This window comes from Eptesicus fuscus, chromosome 14 (genome assembly GCF_027574615.1).
Source record: "Eptesicus fuscus isolate TK198812 chromosome 14, DD_ASM_mEF_20220401, whole genome shotgun sequence".
NCBI lineage: Eukaryota > Metazoa > Chordata > Mammalia > Chiroptera > Vespertilionidae > Eptesicus > Eptesicus fuscus.
The window spans coordinates 62,668,886-62,694,188 of NC_072486.1; the positions used below are offsets into that span (position 1 = coordinate 62,668,886).

At 40.1% G+C, this 25,303-nt stretch overlaps 1 protein-coding gene and 1 pseudogene across 2 annotated transcripts in view; one reads left to right on the forward strand and one right to left on the reverse strand.

The window, feature by feature from the left end:
- LOC103297353 (transcription factor A, mitochondrial-like) overlaps positions 1–4,520 on the forward strand; it is a 39,893-nt pseudogene extending 35,373 nt beyond the window's left edge.
- Positions 1–25,303, reverse strand: part of AHCYL2 (adenosylhomocysteinase like 2) — a 179,578-nt gene that overhangs the window by 124,199 nt on the left and 30,076 nt on the right. The gene's annotated exons all lie outside the window — the stretch shown is intronic.

The following is a 25,303-nucleotide window of genomic DNA, read 5'->3' on the forward strand; positions in this document are numbered from 1 at the left end:
ATCCTTCCTGGTCAGGGTAGGAAAGTTGGTCATCTCAGGACACAGAGCTGTTCATTTCCTCCAAAGGAATCTCTATGCACTGATCTGCCCGATTCTTCTAACACAAACTTGAAGTTTAATTCAGTTAAACAAACTTGGGTGAGCTCTTAAAGGAATGACTCAAGGAGGCTACAGACGGGACAGAGATAAAAGAATGCAGCCCTAAACATAGCTGATGCTAGCTATAAACACATATACATACATATATACATCAGGGAGGCTACATACAGAAATATATCAGGGAGGCACAGGCGGGAGAGAAAGAAAAGAAGATAGCCCTATATAGCTGATGCTAGGAGTAAACACATACTTATAAACATACATATAAATGCAAACACATACAGTTGGTTATCCTATCCTAACTCCTGAGCAGCACTGGATCCTTCTGTATCATGTTTTCTAAACTTTTATACTCCAAGGCATTTTAACTGAATTTCACATTTATTATATACTTTTCTGCTTGGAAAAAAAAATCTCTAAAATAATTTTCATTCCTGCTCCTTTTCAAGTAATCAACAATTGCATATTGAACATAGAAAAGAGAAGCAAGAGTGCAAGTGACGAGTTAGAATCCTCCAAGAGGATCTTCTACTCAGAAAGGTGAGAATCGCATTGCCTCAGGATGGCTTCCCAGACACCTATCCCAAGCCTGTTTCCTCCACCTAGAGGTTGAATTTTCCTGTTCTTCACTAATATCAGATGACCCTGCTTCTTGTCTGAGAACACTAACAAACTCATCTTAACTTCAGAATCACTCTCTACTCAAAAATCAATACCTATTTTGTATCTTTTTTTCCTTTATTATTTCCATCAACAGAATCCATGTCCTTAGCACTTCCCTTATTCAGCTAGAACACAGTCTTCCTGCCCCAGGAAATCTTACAAATAAATTATTTATAATAAAATACTATTCAAGTTAAATAATTCATTAACTAGGCTTCTTTTGTTTTTTTTGTTGTTGTTTTTTTAATGGCCCCATTGTAAAAGCGTTTAAAGATATAAAAATGGTTTTAATATTTGGATCTTCGTTTTGTTTTTTAAAGCCTCAGGATAGTAAATGTTTCTTTATTCTATTCCTGGGAGGTTTCTTTCCTGATGTCACAAGATCAAATCAAACCAGATTAGTAGGCTGGTTATAAAGTAAAAAATGACCACCTGATGCTATTTGGAAGCTATTATGAAACAAGATAGTGATATAGAGCTCAGGTCTCAGGGCATGTAGTACAAGAAGTACTGTTCTATTCATACAATCACAGAACATAATAAACCTCTTTGTTTTAAAGATAACCACTGAACTCTGCTAGAACAAAGCAAAAGGAATTACCTAAAAAAACAACCAAAATATAAAACTTTAGTCTCTCAAAATGTTTGAGAAGAAGGTAAAGTTTATTTCAAGTCTAGAAAATTCTAATAACTACCTTTGAAAAATATACCTGTTTGGTTTATGTATTTATCATGAAACATTCTAAGCACATAAAAAAATATGGAAAATAGGGACTTTCACTTCCAGCCAATATGGAGTAGCAGGTATAGGACTTACCTTCCTATCTGAAACAAACAAGTGAAAAAACAGACAAAATATATGAAACAATGGTTTTGAGGACCCTGCTCAACAGGCAATCAATAAAGGACAGTGATCCCTGAGAGACAGGAAATGAGGTTAAGTTCTATGAATGCCTCAGCCTACTGCCTTGAGACCATTTCCAGGGCACAGTTCAGGGAGGAGGAAAACAGGTAGAGCCCAGCAGACTATCTTAGTTGAGGAGATGGAGCTGGGAGTCAAGGGAGACCAAGACAGAGTTTACAGGACAGAGTGCTGGAGAAGAAAGAGTTATACAGATAGACTCTGGAGATGTGTGACAGGCACCCCTCAAGTATTCATCAAAGTACCGATCAGCGACTGCATGTAAGGAATCATTCAAAGGGTTAGAAAGAATACTAAATGGCACTCAAACAGAACAGGAATAAAGTCCATTCTTATCAACCAGAATGGAAAACCCCATAATTTACAGAGTACAGGGTAGCATATTCACAAAGGTCTTGGGAAATAATTACCATAAATGGAAAACTTCTCTGGCCCCACATAACAAATCTTAAAAGCAAGACCAGAAAGGGTCAAATTATATTGCTAACTTAACTATAATGGAGGAGGAGGAGGAGGAGGAGGAGGAGGAGGAGGAGGAGGAGGAGGAGGAGGGGGAAGAGGAGGAGGAGGGGGAAGAGGAGGAGGAAGAAGAGGAGGGGGAGGAAGAAAAGATCTAGTACACAACAAGGTAAAATTCACAATGTCTGGAATTTATGAGACAAATAAAGAAGCAGAAAAATATGATATATAAAGAGTAAAAAAATTAATCAGCTGAAATACAGAATTGACACATATGTTAGAATTAGCAGGCAAGGGCATTAAACAGTTATATCTGCTTGAATATAGTATTCTATATTCAAAAAAATAAATAGAAACAAGAGAGATATTAAAAAAAGGCCTAAATCAAAGTTTTAGAAATAAAAAGTATACAATGTCAGAGATGAAAAATAGAATGAACAACAGATTAGACAAAACAAAATAAGAGATGAGCAAACTTGAAGACACAACAAAAGAAACTATCCAAAATGAACCAAAGAAAAAAGGGGGAAAAAAGACCATCAGTGATTTGTGGGAATACTTTAAGCAGCTTAAGAGATATGCAATTTGAGTTCCTTTAAGAGGGAAGAGAGACAGAAATTTATTTTTAAAAAATAATGGTCAGATTTTCCAAATTTGATAAAAACAATAAACACATAGGTCCAAGATGCTCAATGAACCCCAACAACAAGAACACAAGAATAATTATGTCAATAACATAATAATCAAATTGTTCAAATCATTAATTATAAGACAATCTTAAAAGCAGCCAGAAAAAAAAAAAAGACACATTATGTATTGAGGAGCAAAGACAAAGATGACAACGGATTTCTCATCAGAAACAATATAAACAAGTTTTAAAGTCATAGAAAAAATAAAACTGTCAACCTAGAATTCTATACTCAGCAAAAAATATCTTTCAGAAACAAAGGTGAAATAAAGACATTTTCAGATACACAAAAGAATTCATTACCAGCAGGCCCACACTAGCAGAAATGTTAAAATAAATCCTTTGGCCAGAAGGGAAACACCAGATGAAAACCTAAGTCTGCGCCCTACCCTTAGTTTTGTGAATATACCAACATGATTTTCATCCGCCTTGAGTAGTTATCCAAAGAAACCTATGACTTTATACATTCGATTTTATAAAGAACAGCTACCCATATTTAAAGCTCAGAAACCAGATGTGAGAAATTCAGAACTAATTTTTAAAAGTCACAGAGCTATGGAGGGAGCTTCCTGATTTGGAGAGAAAAATATATGAAGATGCTTACAGAGCAGACTGGCAGACATACAAAGAGAGAAACAGAATTCAAGAACAACTAACTCCAAGTCTGAGGGTATATCTGAAAGAAGGAATTACGTAAAAATGTTTAAAAAGAAAGTGATACCCTAGCACAGTGATGGCGAACCTATGACACGCGTGTCAGCACTGACACGAGTAGCCATTTTTGATGACACGCGGCCGCAGGCCGAGGATGAAACATTTGCTGCTCCTGAGGATGAAACATTTGCGACTAGAGTCTTGGAGTTAGTTTTTTCCTCAAAGTGACACACTACCCGAGTTATGCTCAGTTTTTTTGGTGAAGTTTGACACACCAAGCTCAAAAGGTTGCCCATCACTGCCCTAGCAGGTTTGACTCAGTGGACAGAGCATCGGCCTGTGGACTGAAGGGTCCTGGGTACAATTCCGGTCAGAGCACATGCTCAGGTTGTGGGCTCAATCCCCAGTGTGGGGCGTGCATGAGGCAGTAATCTATGTTTCTCTCTCATCATTGATGTTTCTCTCTCTCTCTGCCTCTCCCTCTGAAATCAATAAAAATATTTTTTTAGCCCTAGCTGGTTTGGCTCAGTGGATGGAGCGTCGACCTGTGGACTGAAGGGTCCCAGGTTCAATTCTAGTCAAGGGCATGTACCTTGGTTGTGGGATATCCCCAGTTGGGGATGTGCAGGAAGCAGCTGATCAATGTTTCTCTCTCATTGATGTTTCTAGCTCTCTATCCCTCTCCTTTCCTCTCTGTAAAAAAATAAATAAAATATATAAAAAATATTTTTTTAAAAAAAGAAAACAATAATAAAAAGAGTTAACACTATTGAAAAACTAAAAAGGCTTATAACATTTTTATATTTGAAGGCTTCCAAGAAGCCTCGGATGGTACAGCACAGTTAAAGCTGAAGACTGTAAATGAAAACAGGAAAAATCTCCCTAGTTCTCAGAAATAAAGTATATATTCAATTTGTTGAAGATGATAAAATTTGTTATTATAATGAAATCAAATCTTGGGAAGAACAAATGGTTGAAGTTGGACGAAATGACCTTCCTTGCAAAGTGAAAACCCAAGCAAAAAGCACTGAGTAGTATTAAATAGAAGACTGATTTATGTTCATAATGTTTAGACATAAGAAACCAATTAGATCTCAATATCTGAAACTGTTATAAAATTAGTAGGATAGAGTTGGTAAACATTTTATACTTAACTAGAGGCCCGGTGCACAAATTTATGCATGGGTGGTATCCCTTGGCCTGGCCGGCCATCGAGGCTGATCGGGGCTGGCCAGGTTGGGGGGTGGGACCATGGGAGGTTGGCCAGCCACAGGAGGTTGGCTGTGAGAGCACACTGACCACCAGGGGGCAGCTCCTCCATTGAGCATCTGCCCCTGGTAGTTAGTGTGCGTCATAGTGATCGGTTGACCGGTCGTTTGGTTGTAATGGTCGCTTAGGCTTTTATATATATAGATTCCTTTTTCTTTAGCCCATGGACTCTGCCAGTTCAATACGTTTTGTTTGGTATCTTGTTTTGAAAAACTCAAACATATAAAAATTCATGTGAAATTTATTTTGTGTTTAGAAACTGAGGTTCAAAATAATCCATTAAATGTATTAGTAATCATTTTACCTTTGATAAAGGTGAACAAGATTGTGAAGGTTTTTTATAATACTGAATGACTGTAGAAAGAGTATTTTTGTTTCCTTATATTATGAAGGCAGGAGATTCCTACTTGGAAGTGTCCCAAATTATAGACCCCTATGTTCTATAATTAATTGTGCATTTTTAAAAGAGCACCCAGACCCTGGCCAGTGTGGCTCAGTTGGTTGAGCATCATCTCATGAACCAAAAGGTCATTGGTTTGATTCCCAGTCATGCACATACTCAGGTTGTGGGTTTGAGCATCGGGGTGTGTAAGGGGGCATCTTGTTTATTGTTTCTCTCTCTCTCTCTCTCTCTCTCTCTAAATCAATAAAAACATTTAAAAAGGTTTTTAAATAAAGAGCAATCAGAACTCATTTAGGTAAATTCCAATTCCTAGGCGATTGTACAGGCAAGGGCTTTCAGGTTTCAGTTGCAACTTTTTGTACAAGAGATGAAGAGATTTATAAACCTCTTTCTCACTGACTTTTTCCTAAAGTAAAAACTAAGAAATTATACCCTGGTGTCATCCTGCACACTGAAAGGTTGCAGGGTCGATTCCCAGCCAGGGCACATACCTAGGTTGTGGTTTCAATCCCTGGTGTGCATACAGAAAGGCAACCAAGTGACTGACTGACTGACTCGTTCTCTCTCTCTCTCTCTCTCTCTCTCTCTCTCCCCCCACCCTTCTCTTTCTCTCATCCTCTTCCCCTCTCTTTAAAATAAATAAGCATATCCTCAGGTGAAGATTAAAAAAAACCTCTAAGAAATTATGTAACAAATCTATGTGGTGATATATTGCATTGAATAAAATTTTTGTGTTTCCTAATTATATGTTTAAGGTGAAACATTTGTTTTACAGCTCCTTTCTTTTTTTTTTTCTTTTTTCAAGTAGAAATTTGTATTTTGAATTATTTTTTCTCATGTGAGTATATTTATCCACAAAGTAGAGAACCTGTCTGGTAAGTTTTAAAACAAGAGATCCAAAAACAAAAGTCTCGCCCTAACCAGTTTGGCTCAGTGGATAGAGCGTCGGCCTGCGGACTGAAGGGTCCCAGGTTCGATTCCAGTCAAGGGCATGTACCTTGGTTGCGGGCACATCCCCAGTATGGGGATGTGCAGGAGGCAGCTGATTGATGTTTCTCTCTCATCAATGTTTCTAACTCTATCCCTCTCCCTCTCTGTAAAAAAATCAATAAAATATATTTAAAAAACAAAAACAAAAGTCTCCAAACTTGGAACCTGTAATTTTAAAATATTTTATATAAGTGGCCAAATCCAGCCCACTGACTGCTTTTCATGGCCTATTAGCTAAGAATTATATATACAATTTTAAATGGTTTTTTAAAAAAGAATATTTCAAGACACATGAAAATTAATATGAAGTTCAATGTCCACAAATAAAGCCTTATTAAAATACAGCCATACTCATTCATTCATTTATTATATATGGTTGCTCCTGTACAATAAAGACAGAGTTGAATAGTTATTTCACAGACTATATAGTCTGCAAAGCCTAAAATATTTGCTTTCTGACCCTTTACAGAAAAAAGTTTGCCAACCCATGGTCTACAGTATAGTGTAATGTGACAAGTGTCCCAATGAATTAATATGTTGAGATAGGTTTTTTAACTGATTCAGAGGTTCTTGTTTTAGAATCTTTGTTATTGTTGCCTTAAGAGAAAAAAAGGTCAAATCACAAAAGAATAATAATCTTCTTTCAAATTATGTTGTAGTGTAATAAAAAAGTTCCATCTAGTGAGGAACACGTAGATATTTAACAAAAAGGAATAAAAGCATATGTCTATACACACTTGTACACAAATGTTCATAGCAGCATTATTTATAATAGCCCCAAACAGTAATATTCCAAATGCCTGTGAATAGGTAAAAGACAAAGTGTGGTCTACCCACACAAAAGACTACTACTAAACAACAAAAGGAATAAAACGTTGACCACTCAACATGAATGAATCTCAAAATAATGATGCCAAGTGAAAGAAACATAACACTCCCCCACAAAGAAAGAGTATATACTGCATAATTCCATTTATATAAGATTCTAGAAAATGTAAACCCATCTATTATAACATAAACAGGTTGGTGACTGCCAAGGGATGAGGTTAGGTGGTGGAAAGGGCAGAAGACTTCAGAAGTGATGGACATGTTATCTTAATTGTGATGACAGTTTCACGGTTATATACCTATGTCAAAACTTTTCACATTGTACATTTTAAATATGTGCAATTTATTGTATGTCAATTATACCATTATAAAACTTTTAAAAATCCCATCTGTGCTCTTTTATATTGGGTAGATTTTTACTTACTAATTCAATATATTTAATGATTATAGGTCTAGTCAAGTTGTCATTCCTTTTTGAGTCAGTTTTGGTAGGTTAGCTTTATTTCTAATTTTTATCTTTATTTTTCTTTAACCTATGAGTTACTTAGAAGTGTGCTACTAAATTTTCAAATATATAAAGTTATTTTTATCTTCTTTTGGTTTAATGTCAATCTTAACTGAATTGAAGAAGAGAGCAGACTGGTCAGTATGCTCAGTGGTTGAACGTTGACCCATGCACCAAGAGGTCGCCAGTTCGATTCCAATCAGTGTGCATGCCTGGGTTGCGGGCTCAATCCCTGGCAGGCAGTATGCAGGAGGCAGCCAATTGATATTGATGTTTCTCTCTCATCAATGTTTCTATATCTCACTCCTTTATCCCTCCCTCTCTCTAAAAATCAATAAAAACCTGTTTTTTTAAAAAAGAAGAGAATGGCCCTGCCGGTTTGGCTCAGTGGATAGAGCGTCAGCCTGCGGACCGAGGGGTCCTGGGTTCAATTCCAGTCAAGGGCACATACCTGAGTTGCAGGTTCAGTACCCATTTCCAGTGGGGGTGAATATGGGAAGCAACCAACTGATGTTTCTCTCTCCCCCTTTCCTCACCCTTCCACTCTCTCTGGGAAAAACAAAACAAAAAACAAAACAAAAAACAATGAAAAAAATATCCTCACTCCTCCAGTGAAGATTTTTAAAAATTACCCCAAAAGTTAGTGGCAAACAATTATCATTTTATTATTGTCATGATTCTGTGGGCCAGAAATTCTAGCAGGGCAGAGCAGAGACACTGTGTCTCTGATCCACAATGCCTGGAACTACAAATGTGACGATGACTTGAATAGATGAAGATGACTGGGATGTCTCAACAGGAGCTATGTGTCTGAGACCTCAGTTCTTCTCCAGGTGGTGTCTGCTAGAGCTGGACTGTCCAACATGGTTCCTTCACTCACATAGCTGACAGTTAGTTGATGCTGGCTATTTGCTGGTAGCTCATTGGGGCTATCAACCAGTGCCTACATGGGTCCTCTCCATCTGGCTTGGGCTTCTCACAGCATAGTGGCTGGGTTCTGAGAGTGAGTATTCCAAAAGAGAGAATTCCAAGAGGCACAGGAGAAGCTGCAAGGCTTCTTATGACCTAGCCTCAGAAGTCCCAGAAAGTCACTCAGTTGGTCAAGCAGGTCACTAAAGCCAGCCCAGATTCAAAGGGAGGAGAGAAAAAGATTCCACCTCTGAATGGCCACTTTGGAGACAAGTTACCACATACCACCCCTCTGGTCCCAACAAGTTCCTCCCACATGCAAAATACACTCACCCTCTCCTAAGACCTTCAAAAGTCTCATCTCATTATGGCATCAGCTTGATGTCCAGAATCTTGATATCTAATTCAGGTCCAAGTGTGATTGAGGTTCCTTAGATGGAGTTCATCAGGTACTGCTACTGGAGTACAGTTCCTTTTGATCTGAATAAAGAGACAAATTATCTGCTCCCACACACCCAACAAACAATTGTATAATAGTGAGACTGACTCAGGATAACTACAATAGACACTCATTCAAAATATGAAGAAAAGGAGGCAGGAACAGGAGACACAAAGCAGTTATTGGTCCATAGAAATTCTGAAATTTAATCAGACACATGTCAACAGTTCCTTGATTATAACCGAGTCCTACTCTCTGAGAGTGATTTCCCAAAACTCTTGGCTCTACCCTCTAAAGTTATCATTCCTTTTACATAAGAGATGGTTAACATCTGCAATGGAATAGTCTTCTCAGTTTGCTTCCTGCCTGTAGATGATAAGAAGCCCAAAGACCTATTTCTATTTTTTACTGTTTCTGTTCCTTGTAATCCAAGCTAAAGCTGCCTCTGTTAGTACAATTTATTAAAAATCTTCTAGATTTCCTATGAGTCTAATAGAGTTTATTTCAGTAGAGAGAGCCACACCCACCTTCTCTATCTTAAGTTCTGTGTGAGGCTACTCTAAGAAAACACCCTTAAGATCCTTAAAAGCCCTATTGTGTGATAATAAGGATCTAAGAAGTGTTCCTTTAAGATCTTTGGAATCTTCTTAAGTATCTGAAGGGTTCTATGAAACACTGCCACAAATCTTTCTGAAGTTTTAACAAAGGAATTTACAGTTGCACCCTTGACATGTTTACTTTGAGGCCAAGTTATTATATGATTTATTAATTCTATTCTATTATAACCCTCTGAAGAATCTACTATACTTTATTCAGCTTTGGATGCACCTCCTTCCCCACCATTCCTACTTCAGCATCTAGCTCAGTATCATTATTAGACACTCAAATATATGAGTGATTTATCAAGATTGGGTTAACCTGATAAAATTATGTCCAATATGTTACCTAGAGTTCTGTGAGATGACACTTTACTTCAGGTTGTTCCAAGGTTGATTCTTTGGCATTTCCTTTGATTCTGTGAATTACCCCTATTATCCTTATAATACCCCCCACCCCACCTCACCCTACCCCTTTCCTTTTTTTCTTAAATCAATTTGCAACCAAAGAAACCTAACTGATAAAAGCTGGAAAAATTTGTAACTGCTCAGTAGATATTTGCTTATTGAGCAAAATAGTGTATAAATGCTCTGAAAGGCAGTTAAATGAGCAATGAGAAGGAAGAAAAGGATACAGAAACGAAAAATACATTGAAACAGAAAGATATTGATTATACCTATAGTAGGCTGCTGTACCAATTATAATTATCCTCATTTTGGACAACTTTCCCTATTGCTCTGGCTAAAGGCTTTGAAATCATCCTTAACTTCTCTCTTTCTTTGAAACAGTAATTAAATTAGTTAGCATATCCTGTTTGCTGTACTTTCAAAATATATGCAGACTCTAAACACTTCGCTGCTATCATCTAGTCCAAACTATCATCATCTTTCATCCAGTTATTGCAATAACCTTTTAACCAGTCTTCTGGCTACCAACCGACTTTCTTCAGTTTACTCTCAACCTTGAGCCAGAATGATCTTGTTAAAATTTAGGTCAAACCTAACCAGTGTAGCTCAGTTGGTTGGAGTATCGACCCTTATGCCAAAAAGGTGGGGTTCGATTCCGATTAGGGCATATACCCAGGTTGTAGGTTCAATCCTCAATCAGGGCACATGTGTGAGGCAACCAATCAATGTTTCTCTCTCACATCGACGTTTTTCTCTCTCTCTCCATTCCTCTCTAAAAAAATCAATAAAAAGTAAAATAAAATTTAGGTCAGTTCACATCACTCTGCTCCAAACCTTCCAATGGTTTCCTATCTCATTTAGAGCAAAAGCCAAGGTCTAAAATCCTTAATATGAGCTATTAAAACCATATGTGATCAGTCTCCCTTTTACCTACTGGCCTACAACTCCTACCTACAACTTCCTCTCTTTCGTATTCTACTCCAGTCACACTAGCCTCCTTGATACACCTTAAAATCAACTAGTATACTCCCCTCTCAGAACCTCTGTACTTACCATACCCTTTGCCAGAACACTTTCTTCACTCTCTTATAAAAAGCAGCACCCTTTGAGGTCATGTGATTCAACTATTACTCTCTTCCCCTCCTGGTTACTACCATCTATTAAATTTCTCTCTCTCAGATTCTAGTCACCCTAAATTCCATTAACCTGGGTCTATCAAATGAAAGGTAAAAAAGTGGAAGTTGTTGGGTAAGTCTTCTGGGAAAAGTTCTTTTTTGCCTTTTGCCCTTCTTCCTTGCTGGTTATAATTCACACATAATGCTTTGAGCCCTAGCCATTACTCAGTGGTTAGAGCATCAGCCCTCAGACTGAAGGGTTGCAAGTTCAGTTCGGTCAAAGGCATGTACCTCAGTTGCAGGCTCCATCCCTGCCCTGGTCGGAGTGCGTGCAGGAGACAACCAATCAGTGTGTCTCTCTCACATCAATGTTTCTCTCTTTGTCTCTCCCCCTCCCTTCCACTCTAAAAACCAACGGAAAAAATATCCTTGAGTAAGAATTAACAACAAAAAAGAAATAATGCTTTGAGTTCTAGCAGTTACCTTGAACCATTAAAAGTGTCCCTAGTAATGGAAGCAACAACATACTAAGAATGATGGAGCAAAATGATGGGAGTCTGGGTCCCTAATCTTTATGGAGCTATCATACCAACCTTGTAATGCTTATCTCTGTATTTCTTTATATTTATACTAGAAGCCCTCTCACAATCCGGGACCCCTTAGGGGATGTCAGACTGCCCGATCCCCGCAGGCCAGGCCGAAGGACCCCACCAGTGCAAGAATCCGTGCACTGGGCCAGTTTTGGCCCAAACCCTGCAGGCCAGGCCAAGGGACCCCACCGGGGCACAAATCTGTGCACTGGGCCTCTAGTATGCATATAAGATCTTTGGTTAACCTCTTCCCAACCTACCCCCTTCCCTCTGAGATTCATCAGTCTGTTCCATGTTTCCATGCCTTTGTGTTGAGCATCTGACCCCTGGTGGTCAGTGCGCATCATAGCTACCAGTCAAATGGTCGAATGGTCACTTAGGCTTTTGTATACATAGATAATACTGTTGAGTAGAGTTGAGTAGATCATGTATATAACTTACTCAGAATGTACTAAAAACAATAAATGCTGTAAAAGATATAAAAGGATGCATTTATGTCAACAAAGAACATATTTTTTGAGAAAATAAACCCATGTGCATATAAACCATTGTTATTGGAAGCTACTGTCATATGCAGTTTTTCCAGTGCACATTGCCCAGGGTTATGTTAATAAGGAAGAAGTACAAACTGGATAATGTGTATATAACTAGAATTTCTGTAACACTGGGTGATTTCAACAATGCATATGGGTGGCCCATGAAGACCTTGGCTTCAAGTTTCTTCATCTCATTTCAAATGGTGTTCTCCATTCTACCTCAGCTAACCACTACCAAGGCCACAACCCAGATCTTATTATCACTAGAAACTGTTCCATCTCCAAAATAACAAATTTGTGTAGCCTGCTCTCTGACTTCTTTTTCTAGCTTTCTTGTTTAATTACTCCTAATATGATCTCACAGTGACTTTAGCTCACTGATCCTTTACTTTTATCTCCTACCCACTCCTTTTATTCCTTTTCCTTCTTATCCATTATTTTTTACCCTTACATTCCATGAATTATCATTTTGATAACTTTTTAACATCCTTTGAGCTCCATACCACTGTATCTAATTTGTCTACTAGTTATCTCCATTTAGATGTTCCACAGACACATCAAACTGAACATGTCTAAAATTAAGATGTCTTCTCCCACCACCTATTTTATCTCCTGTGTTGGTGAATGGCACCACTATGCAACCAAATGTCTCAAACAGCCATAACTCGCTTCCATCTCTTTCATTCCTCCCCACAATAATCAGGACCTGATCTTACTTCTGTAGTAACTCTAAAAAATCTATCTACATCTTTACAAACCTCTAGTTTGTTCTTCCACTCACCATTCTTTCTTCATAAGGAACTAACTGTTCTTTCTGCTTCTAATCTGATGCATTCTCTCCATTCTCCATACTGCATCCAAAGTAACCTAAAATGCAAATCCAATCATGGCACTCTTCACTTAGGAAAATTTCAGGAACCAGGGCAGCACAAGGGAGTACAGAGACTAAGCTTCCCGGACATTTTCTGGCCTCTCCTTTCTCTGTACACTACTAGCTTCATTCCCTCAGGTTACTTTGAGTCACTAGAAACATGGTCACCAATAGCTACAGGGTAATCCCCAAACTAAAGAAACAAAATTTGATGCATGTAAATAGATTCCTTATTATTAAAAACTAGAGGCCCAGTGCACGAAATTCGTGCACGGAGGGGGGTTGTCCCTCAGCCCAGCCTGTACCCTCTCCAATCTGGGACCCCTTGAGGGATGTCCGACTGCCCGTTTAGGCCCGATCCCTGGGCCTGATCCCTGGCAGTCGAACATCCCTCTCACAATCCAGGACTGCTGGCTCCCAACTGCTTGCCTGCCTGCCTTCCTGATTGCCCCTAACCTGCTTCTGCCTGCCAGCCTGATCACCCCCTAACCACTCTACTGCCAGCCTGTTTGCCCCCAACTTCCCTTGTCTGCCGGCCTGGTTACCCCTAACTGCCCTCTCCTGCAGGGTTGATCACCTCCAATTGCCCTCCCTTGCAGGCCAGGTGCCTCCCAACTGCCCTCTCCTGCTGGCCATCTTGTGGTGGCCATCTTGTATCCACATGGGGGCAGGATCTTTGACCACATGGGGGCAGCTATATTGTGTGTTGCAGTGATGATCAATCTACATAGTACTCTTTTATTAGATAGGATAGAGGCTTGGTACAGGGGTGGGGGCCAGCTGGTTTGCCCTGAAGGGTGTCCCTGATCAGGGTGGGGTTCCCTTAGGGCGTGGGGCAGCCTGAGCGAGGGGCCTGTGGTGGTTTGCAGGTGGGCCACGCCCCCTGGCAACGCAAGCGGAGGCCCTGGTATCTGGAATTTATTTTCCTTCTACAATTGAAACTTTGTAGCCTGGAGTGGAGCCAAGCCTGGGGCTCCCTCCGAGGCTGGTAGCCATTTGTGTTGGGGTTATAATTGAAACTTTGTTGCCTTAAGCGGGTGGGCCCGGCCAGGGTGTGCGGAAAGCTTTGCTTCCCCTGTTGCCGGCAGCAACCCTGGCCTGCTCTCTCAAGCTCCATTCTGCCGCCATTTGTTTGAATTTATCTTCTATAATTGAAACGTTGTAGCTTGAGTGGAGGCTTAGGCCTGCAACGGCTGGCGGAAAGCTTGGCTTCCTCTGTTACCTAGGAAACCTTGCTCTCTGTGGCTGTAGCCACCTTGGTTTGGGCTAATTTGCATACTCGCTCTGATTGGATGGTGGATGTGGCTTGTGGGTGTGTCTGAGGTATGGTCAATTTGCATATTTGTCTATTATTAGATAGGATATTCACTGCCCCTCCCTGGTGGAAGTTTAGATATTCCTGCCCAATTGATGTCAGGCTTGGCAATGTAACTTGCTTTCGCCAATGAAATGTAAGCAAATGACATCCCACTCTGAACAGAAGCTTTCAGAGCAATGATATGATTCTACCATATCTCATTTTCTTCTACCACCAGGAGAATGTCTCAGATAGGAGCTGCATCTCTAGCCTGGGTCCTGGAACAGAGCCACATGATAGATATGTAGCATGAACAAAAAATAAACTCTTGTTAACATAAACCCCTGAAATTGGGAGATTGTTATCACAATATAACCTAGCCTAGTCTGACTTAAATAGTACATCCTAAGGAAAAACCCTGAATGGTCTGGTTTTGATCATATCCCCTACTTAAAACCACTCAATGAGCCCTATTAGTGTGGCTCAGTTGGTTGGGCATCATTCTGGGTACTGAAAGGTAGCAGGTTCAATTCCCACAGGGACATACGCTCGACCTTGGTAGGTGGGGTGTAGGAAGCAGCCCTCTTTCCCTCTCCCTCCTCTCTAAAAATCAATAAAAGTTTTTGTGGGTTTTTTCTTACACCCTTTAATGATACTCATGTGCCCACTAGAGTCCAAATTCTAGCACAGTATAATGGCCCTTTCTGTATAGTCCTACGTTTCTTTCCAGCCTCATTTCCTGGGACTCCATTTTATATTCTATATTCCAACCATACCACATTATTTTATTTTATTTTTATTTATTTTTTAAATATATTTTATTGGCTTTTTACAGAGAGGAAGGGAGAGGGATAGAGAGTTAGAAACATCGATGAGAGAGAAACATCGATCAGCTGCCTCTTGCACACCTCCTACTGGGGATGTGCCCGCAACCAAGGTACATGCCCTTGACCGGAATCGAACCTGGGACCCTTGAGTCCACAGGCCGACGCTCTATCCACTGAGCCAAACTGGTTTCGGCCATACCACATTATTTTAAAATTTCTTAACATGCCATGTTGGTTGGGCATCATTTATTTGCACATCCTGTTCTTCATAGAACAGGAAGGCATGTTATTCCTCCAATCCTACCCCAATCCACTCAAAATATCTATACTTTCTTTAAAAATCCACTTAAATAGAACTTCTTCTGTGGAAGCTCATAAAAACCTGCCCATTAAATACAACTGGTTGTTCTTTCCTCAGTACAAAGGTTTTCTTAATATCCTCTATTAGCCTTTATCTTGCTATTCTGCAAAAATTTATGTGAATCTCTCCAACTATGTTGTGACTTCTTTGAGAGAAAACACCATGCCTTACTCATATTTGGAGCCTAAGAATCTAATGCAGTGTTTGGTACATAATAGAGAATCAATGTAAGTTTATGGAAAGTGCTAACATACAGAGTCTTTTTCTAGCATAGTTGGATACAAAAAGATGAGATAGGCCCTCCTATCATGTTAAAAAATAATATAGAAAATCTAGCCTATTCAACTCTTATTTTGCTTCCCATTTTCTTTGTTAAGAATAATCTTCCAAATTTGAAAGAGGACACAGATTAAGAAGTTAACTATTAACAGAGGTTAAGAGGAAATTGAAGCCTGAGAAAAATTGAAGAAAGGTAACAAAAGAGCCTCCAGAAGCTTTTTAGTATGTTCAAATTTCAAGGACCATATAAATTATAGCCTAAGACACAGATCTCCATGCTATCTCATGGAAAATGGAAGAGAAGCTAGAAGATGAGAAATAAGAAAATTATATTTCAATGTTTTCAATTTCAAATGAAAAAAAGAGACTTGGTTCTGGAAACTGTAGATTGAGTTCAACAAGAATTCCCAGCAAAATTCTGTCAGCCTATGGTAGTGTAGGGGAGGACCTAAAATTAGGTTAGCATGATTTTTTTGTTTCTTATTGAATCCACCAGAAGCCAAAATGGATTCAATAAGAAACAAAAAAATCATGCTAACCTAATTTTACTTTTGCCAAAATTACTAGACTGAGAGATCAGAGAAATAACATAGAGTAGATCAGATAAAATTGGTTGAAATCAAGATAAAGTATCTTATGCTAGTTAGGTAATAGAGAATTGGTTGACATCCTTAGATTTTTAAAAAATTTTTATTTATTGATTTGAGAGAGAGAAACATCAATTTGTTGTTTCATTTATTTATGCATTCATTGGTTGCTTCCTGTATGTGCCCTGACCGGAGATCAAACCCACAACCTTGGCATATCAGAGGATGCTCTAACCAACTAAACTAGCTGGCCAGGTCCATTCTCAGATTATTAGTCAATGACTTAATATCAATCTAGGTAGAAGGCTCTCATGTTGTCACAGGACTCTGTATTTTTGGCCTTACTTTAGTAAATATTATCAACACCTTGAAGATTTAAATGGTAGCTTATAAATTTTGTTGGTGGTAGAAACCTGGGAAGATTAGATAATACCATTGAAGACATAGTATAAAAAATATCTGAACAAATAGAAACAATAGGCTGAAAATACAAAATGAAATTTATCAAGAATAAATGTAGCCCTGGCTGGTAGCTCTGTTGGCTAGAGCATCATCCTGATGCATAAAGGTTATGAGTTCGATCATCAGTCAGGGCACATACAACAATCAAGCAACAAGTGCATAAATAAGTGGTAAAACAAATCTCTCTCTCTCTCTCTCTAAAATCAATAAATAAAAATTTTCTAAAGAAAGTATACTACTAGTAAGAAATCAATTTTAATATTAGCTGATTAGTTGAGAGTTTAGTTGGCTGTAAGCTAAAGATAAGCCTTCAGTGTATTGTCAGCTTAAGAAACTTGCATAAATTCACTAGCGCTGGCCAGATAGCTCAGTTGGTTAGAGTGTTGTCCCGATATGCCAAGGTTGTGGGTTCAATCTCTGGTCAGGGCACATATAAGAAGCAACCAATAAATGCATAAATAAATGGAATAACAAATCAATGTTTCTCTCTCTCTCCCCCTTCCTCTAAAATCAATCAATCAATAATAAAAAATTTAAATGAAACTAAAATGCGTGCATAAATTCAGGTAATAAAATAACAGTACAGTGACCTGAACAAAGAAGAAAATTGCTACAGATGAGGCAACTCCTGAGAATTATAATTTGGCATATGACCTCTTACAAGTAACACTGATCACATATAATAAATCCAGAAGAGGACAACCATGTTGGTGGTAACGGAGTGGGCAAACTAAATCATATGAACAACTAAGAGAATCAGAAATGATTTCCACAGAGCGAAGATCTGAGGTAGGAAAAGTAGCATTCAGAGCTGTGTTTCTAAGTATTTGAACAATTGTTATATTGAAGAGCAGAAATTACAATTTTATACATTTTATACTTATTTCCCATGCACACAGTTCCAAGTTTTACATATAATAAATGCTCAAGATCAACTCACCTGTTGATGACTAAGCCAACAAAGACATTTGTCATACAGATCATTTGTCATGATCTGAACGACAACTCAACAAATGAGTAATAAGTTTGGAGGAAGAAAACTTAAAAACCGAAGTAAAAACATTTAAAAGCCTTAACTGAGCAAGCTATTTAGGATATCTGAGGCATATTACCCTAAAATTTAGAATTTCTTTCTTATATCAGATGATATTCTTGGCCATACAAATAGTGATATTTTAGTCCCTTTTGTAAATATTTTCCCATAATAGAAAGTCATTGTACCCAGTGAGCCCACTTCTAGGAATATATCCCAAGAAACTAGAAACACCAATCAGAAAGGATATATGCACCCCTATGTTCATAGCAGTACAATTTACAACAGCTAAGATTTGGAAACAGCCTAAGTGCCCATCAGCAAATGAGTGGATTAGAAAACTGTGGTATATTTACACAATGGAATACTACGTTGAGGTAAAAAGGAAAGAACTCCTACCATTTGCAACAGCATGGATGGACCTGGAGAGTATTATGCTGAGCAAAATAAGTCAGTCAGAGAAAGATAAATATCACATAATCTCACTCATCTGTGGAATATAATAAACAACATAAACTGATGAACAAAAACAAATCCAGAGACAGAGAAGCATCCATCAAACCTCAGAGGGAAGGCAGGGGAGAGTCGGGGGAAGGAAGAGAGATCAACCAAAGGACTTGTATGCATACATATAAGCATAAGCCATGGACACAGACACTAAGGGGGTGAGGGCACAAGTGGGGGTGGGTGGGGAGGAACAGGGGGTAAGGACACATGTAATACCTTAATCAATAAAGAAAAAATAAAGTAAGTCATTGTTTTCTCGAAGAGAAAATTGAGGATGATGGAAGCTATTTGTTTAGCACTATTAACAACATGACAATGGTTAACCCTGGATAAGAACCTTAAGCTTTTCACTCACAAGCTCTTTGTTAAAATCACTTAACTCATTAGGAAAGTAAAAAATAAGCACAGTACGAAACCCCAATTTGGTTTCACTCTTATTATTCCACTCCAGTTATCCAATTGCTAAATCCACAAAGAGTAAGCCTCCACTGAAACTCTAAAATTTACATATGGAAACGTTTATTGCTTAAAGCTTAAAAATTAAAACAAAAAATTAAGATTTGAAACCAAGGATTTGTCTCTTTCATGCTGCTTAAAGAGTAGCATAGGCACTATCAGTTCTACCATAAGCTAAATCTTGGCCAACAGGGTATATACTAAGCACACACCACAGTGTTTCTGCGGAAACCTAAGTGGTTTTCTTTGTGCATCAGAGATTTGGGGCAGGGCTGCAGCCATGTCAGTGCCAAAAGGCAGTGAGAAAAAAGTAATGTTAGTAAAGATAAAAGAGGCCATTATGTGTATAAAGACGATAAGCACATCTGGAGATTAGTTTTGTTTTATACACAAATTAAAATGTGGTGTTAGCTTCTGAAAAAAACTAAAAGAAGGCTGGAGTAGCACAGAACTCGATGGTGTCTAAGGAGCAGCTACACCAGGTCTGTAAAATAGCAAAATGCTAGTCAGCTCTAGTTGTAAAAGAATGCCCTAACAAGTGTCCACACTCTCAATTTCCTTCCCAGTGAGACTCATTTACATTATAATGGTTGCCAAGGTTACTTTAATTGGTTACAGCTCCTTTCTCCAGTAGCTAATCTGAAGCACCACCTGGGTGGTATAGTTAACAACCAAAAACCTCAATTAAGGATAACTCAAAATTTAGGCTACTAAAAAATTCATGATCTAAAAAAAGATTAATTAGTTCTAGTAACAAAGATTGCATCAAGGTAGGAGCTATTTGTTTCCTATACTCTGTTCTACCCAGATCTTACACTACCTCAGGGAACTCTCTAGGAGTCATTATTTTTTTTTTTTTTTGAGTCATTATTTTTATCTGCCCAACAGAGATTCTTATAAGAGAAGCAAGTTAAATAACATAAATTTTATAAAGGGTAATGGCTCAAAACAATTATTACTTTATTCCAAGTATATTTCCCCTTGCTCTAATCAAAAAAGGACATTACATAAAAGGACACTGAAAAGTCTCTTACATTACTCATCATTATCTTCTTAGAATGAAAACATATAGTGCTAGCTATACTAGCAGTACATAAACCAGACATATACAATGAGGCTAGTATATTCCGTATAAAAGCAACAACCAAACAAAACATTCTGTAAGTAACAAAAAAAGACTTAATAAAGGTAAAAAAAAATAAAGAGCAAGCTTTCAGAAGCATGAATACCAAACATTCAATTTATAGTTAGACTAGAGGCCCGTTGCACGATGATTTGTGCAAGAATAGGCCTTCCTTCCCCTGGCTGCCGGCACCGGTTTTCCTCTAGCACCTGGGACCCAGGCCTTCGCTCTGGCCACCACCTTCAGTGTTTGCTCTGGCCGGAGCGCTGCTCCTGTAGCTCCCTCCGCCCCCGCCCTCTCCCTCATAGCAGGCATCCTGCCCCATCCTGCCAACCTGTGCCTGCTTATGCAAATTAACCTGCCATCTTTGTTGGGTTAATTTGCATACTCACTCCTGATTGGTTGGTGGTCTTGTCACAGACATACAGTCAATTTGCATATTTCTCTTTTATTAGTGTAGATTAAGAAAAAAAAAGTTCCAATGATAATTTACCAGAATTTTTATTCCCACAGGTAGCAGCAATGGGAGATACAGGGATACTGGTCTGTAGATGTCCTCCCACTCATGCTTTAAAGATCACCTCAGTGGAGAAATGAAGTTTCACATTTACCTATTTTCATTCTTTTATCCCCACTCCCATCATTCCTCAATTTAAGCCATTACTGTAATATGTTTAATGTGTTTACATGTTTTCTTGCAAAGTATATAATGTGTTTTAAATATACTTTAAAATGTACATAAATATCATGTTACATATCTCATTCTGCTTCTTTCTGTTTTTAATCAGCACCGTTATTAAGATCCATCATGCTGCCATGTGCACATCTAGTCCATTGTTTCAAATTGCTACATAGTACTCTAAAATATAAATCTATCACAATTTACCTGAGATAGTTGGGGAAAGTGTATAGACAACCAGATTGTTTTTCCACAAGCACAAATAACATTGCTATGGACTCATATAAGAATTTCTGTCAGCTATACACTGAGTGGTCAGATTATTGTGATCTTTGAACGCATAATAATCTGGCCAGTGTGTGTGTGTGTGTGTGTGTGTGTGTGTGTGTGTGTATTAGAGGCCCGGTGCATGAACTCATACATGGGTGGGGTCCAGCCAGCCTGGCCAGGGGGAGGGGACATGGGCCATTGGCCAGCCTGCCTGCTGGTCGAACTCCTGGTGGAGGGGACAATTTGCATATTAGTCTTTTATTATTATAGGATATACCTGAGTACCCAGATTATTATGCATTCAGAGATCATCATAATCTGGCCACTCAGTGTATATACCTAGGAAAAGAAATGCTGGATCAAGGGTGTACCTAATGTATAATCTAATAAAGTACTACCTCCTCCCCACCCCAGTTTACATTTCCTCCAACAAGAACTACTGTAACTGAATAGCCACCTACCAGGCACTGGGCACTTTTTCTCAGATCTTTTTCTCCAAACCACCTCATCCTTTTTAGCTAGTCTATGTCTCTTTTGCTTTTCATATCAGCTGTCACCTCATCAGAAATGTGAAGGCAAGGAGTTCCTCCCTTGCTCTTCCCTGACCATCAAACTCCCTATTTTACTGCAACAATGCCTTAGGCTGCCAAGGCCTCTACTAACCATGCATTATAAAAACAAAATCAAACAGCAAATGTTATTTTAAAAAGGTTTGATTCCCAAAGTCATTGAAGTGTACCTATTACAAAGGGCATTAAGGTATTAATTCTGGGCCTTAGCCAGTGTTGCTCAGTGGTTGGAGTGTTGGCCCTCGCACCAAGAAGTCTTGGGTTCGATCCCGGTCAAGGGCACATACCTGGGTTGCCAATTTGATCCCTGGCCCCAGCCAGGCACGTGCAGGAGGCAACCAATTGATGTGACTCTCTCTATCCCCCTCCTTCCCTTCTCTAAAAATCAATGGGGAAACCACATCCTCAGGTGAGGATTAAAAAAAGAAAAAAGAAAAAAAGAAATTCTTTCTACATACATTCTATAGCCATTCTTATCCTTTTCTGAGGATTCTACAGAGTATCTTCTTTCTACTTTTTGGGAGGCCTTGGAGGAACAGCTCCACCTCTTTGGAACTCTACTACAAAAAAATAAGAAGAATCCTATCTAATAAAAGAACAATATGCAAATTGACCATAGCTCTGCTACACACAAGCCACGCCCATCAGCCAATCAGGAGCGAATATGCAAATAAACCCAACCAAGATGGCTATAGAAGATAAATAAATCCCAATACAAATGGCAGCAGCCACGGAGCTGGAGAGAGCAGGAGGCTAGGGTTGCCCCGGGCGAGGGAGGAAGCCAAGCTTCTGCAGCCCTGGACAGCCTAAGCCTCCACTCCAGGCTACAAAGTTTCAATTATAGAAGACAAATAAATTCCAACAGAAATGGCTGCCGCCATGAAGCGAGCAGAAGGCTTGGCTCAGCTCCAGGCGACAAAGTTTCAATTGTAGAAGATAAATAAATCCCAGATATCAGGGCCTCTGCTTGGATCGCTGGGGGGCATGGCCAGCCTGCAAACCACCACAGGCCCCTTGCCCAGGCCACCCTACACCCCAAGGGAACCCCCACCCTGATCCAGGACACCCTTCAGGGCAAACCAGCTGGCCCCCACCCATGCACCAGGCCTCTCTACTATCTAATAAGAGTAATATGCAGATTGACCATCACTCCAACACACAAGATGGCTGCCCCCATGTGGACACAAGATGGCCAGCACAAGATGGCCAGCAGGGGGGGCAGTTGGGGGGGGACCCAGGCCTGAAGGGGAGGGCAGTTAGGGGTGACCAAGCCTGCAGGGGAGGGCAGTTGGGGGGGACTCAGGCCTGCAGGGGAGGGCAGTTAGGGGTGACCAAGCCTGCAGGGGAGGGCAGTTAGGGGTGACCAGGCCTGCAGGGGAGGGCTGTTAGGGGCAAACAGGCTGGCAGGGGAACAGTTAGGCATCAATCAGGCTGGCAGGGGAGTGGTTAGGGGGTGATCAGGCTGGCAGGCAGAAGCGGTTAGGGGCAATCAGGAAGGCAGGCAGGCGAGCAGTTGGGAGCCAGCAGTCCTGGATTGTGAGAGGGATGTCCGACTGCCCGTTTAGGCCCGATCCTACCGGTAGGATAGGGCCTAAATGGGCAGTCGGACATCCCTCGAGGGGTCCCAGATTGGAGAGGGTGCAGGCTGGGCTGAGGAACACCCCTCACCCGTGCACGAATTTCGTGCACGAATTTCGTGCACTGGGCCTCTAGTTAGATTATAATCATTGTTTTTGATCTATACTCTGGAACCCTAGGGGCTCCCCTGAGTGGCTCAAGAGAATCATCTCAAGGCAAAAGGAGTTACCTACCCCTCTTCAATTAGAACAGCACAATACAAAGAATAGCACAACAAAAATTCTTTTGTCTTCTTGAAGATTCAGTTTGGAAAATCCTATTTAAGAAAAAGTTTATTCACACATTGCTAGCTGAGAGTGGTAACAGGTATAACCTCTATTGCATTTGGCAATATCCACAAATTTTAAAAATATACCTTTTGAACCAGAAATTCCACTTGTAAGAATTTATTCTATGGACATTCAAATACATGTTCAACATATCTATACAAAGATATTCATTACAGCACTGTTTGCATGGACAAAATATTAAAAATAACTTAAACAACCATAAATAGCCAGGCAGTTACTGCACATATATGGTACATCCATACAATGGAATATTAGATAGACTTTAAAAACAACAAAGCAGCTCCAAGATACAGTTAAGTGGGGAAAAAGTAAGATGCAAAATGGTGTAGTGTTATGCTACCCCTTTGTATAGAAAAGTGCCTGCTATATGATATGTTAACTATTACTATAACTTATTTTATTTTCACATTACCATCAGTCTAGTACAAATCCTTACTATCCCTCCCTTGGATGATTTTTTAAATATTTACTTATCAAACTGATTGGGGTGACATTGGTCAACATGAACATACTAGAGGCCCGGAGCACGGGGTGTCCCTCAGCCCAGCCTGCACCCTCTAGAATCGGGCATCCCGATCCCGGTAGGATCGGGCCTAAACGGGCAGTCAGACATTCCTCTCACAATCCAGAACTGCTGGCTCCCAACTGCTCGCCTGCCTGCCTTCCTGATTGCCCCTAACCGTTCTTCCTGCCAGCCTGATCACCCCCTAACCACTCCCCTACGAGCCTGATTGCCCCTAACTGCCCTCCCCTGCAGGCCAGGTCACCCCTAACTGCCCTCCCCTGCAGGCCTGGTTCCCCCCCCCCAACTTTCCTCCCCTGCAGGCCTGGTCCCCCCCAACTGCCCTCCCCTGCAGGCCTGGTCCCCCCAACTGCCCTCCCCTGCAGGCCTGTTCCCCCCAACTGCCCTCCCCTGCAGGCCTGTTCCCCCCAACTGCCCTCCCCTGCAGGCCTGGTCCCCTCCAACTGCTCTCCCCTGCAGGCATGGTCGCCCCCAACTTCCTTCCTCTGCTGGTCTGGTCACCCCCAACTGCCCTTCCCTGCTGGCCATCTTGTGGTGGCCATCTTGTGTCCACATGGAGGCAGCCATCTTGTGTGTTGGAGTGATGGTCAATTTGCATATTACTCTTTCATCAGGATAGGTTTCGTGTGTGGGTTTCTATGTTACAAGATCTGTATATTGTACCATGTGTCCACCACCAAAGTCAAATCTCCTGTCACCTTATATTAGGACTCCCTTCTCTACCCACCCCCTTCCCTCTGGCAAATACCACATTGCTGTTTGTGTTCACAAGTTTCAGTTTTATATCCTACATGACTGAAATCATATAGTTCTTAGCTTTTTCTGACTTATTTCACTTAGCAAAATGTTCTCGAGGTCCATCCAGGTTGTTGTAAATGGTGCTATTTCATCCTTTCTTATGGCTGAGTAGTATTCCATTGAATATATGTACCACATCTTTATCCAGTCCTCTATCACAGGACATTTTGATTGTTTCCATGTCTTGGCCACCATGAATAATGCTGCAATGAACACATATCTTTGCCAATACAGGATTTGGAGTTTTTCGGGCATATACCCAGGAGAAGGATTGCTGGGTTGTATGGTAGCTCTATTCTTTTTTTTTTTTTTTTTTTTTTTAATATATTTTATTGATTTTTTACAGAGAGGAAAGGAGAGGGATAGAAAGCCAGAAACATCAATGAGAGAGAAACATCGACCAGCTGCCTCCTGCACACCCCCCACCGGGGATGTGCCCGCAACCAAGGTACATGCCCTTGACCGGAATTGAACCCGGGACCCCCCAGTCCGCAGACCGACGCTCTATCCACTGAGCCAAACCGGTTTCAGCGGTAGCTCTATTCTTAATTTTTTGAGGATTGCCAGACTGCTTTCCATTGTGTTTGTTCCCACCAGCAGTGAATGAGGGTTCCCTTTTCCCATAACCTCTCCAACACTTGTTATTGCCTGTCTTATTGA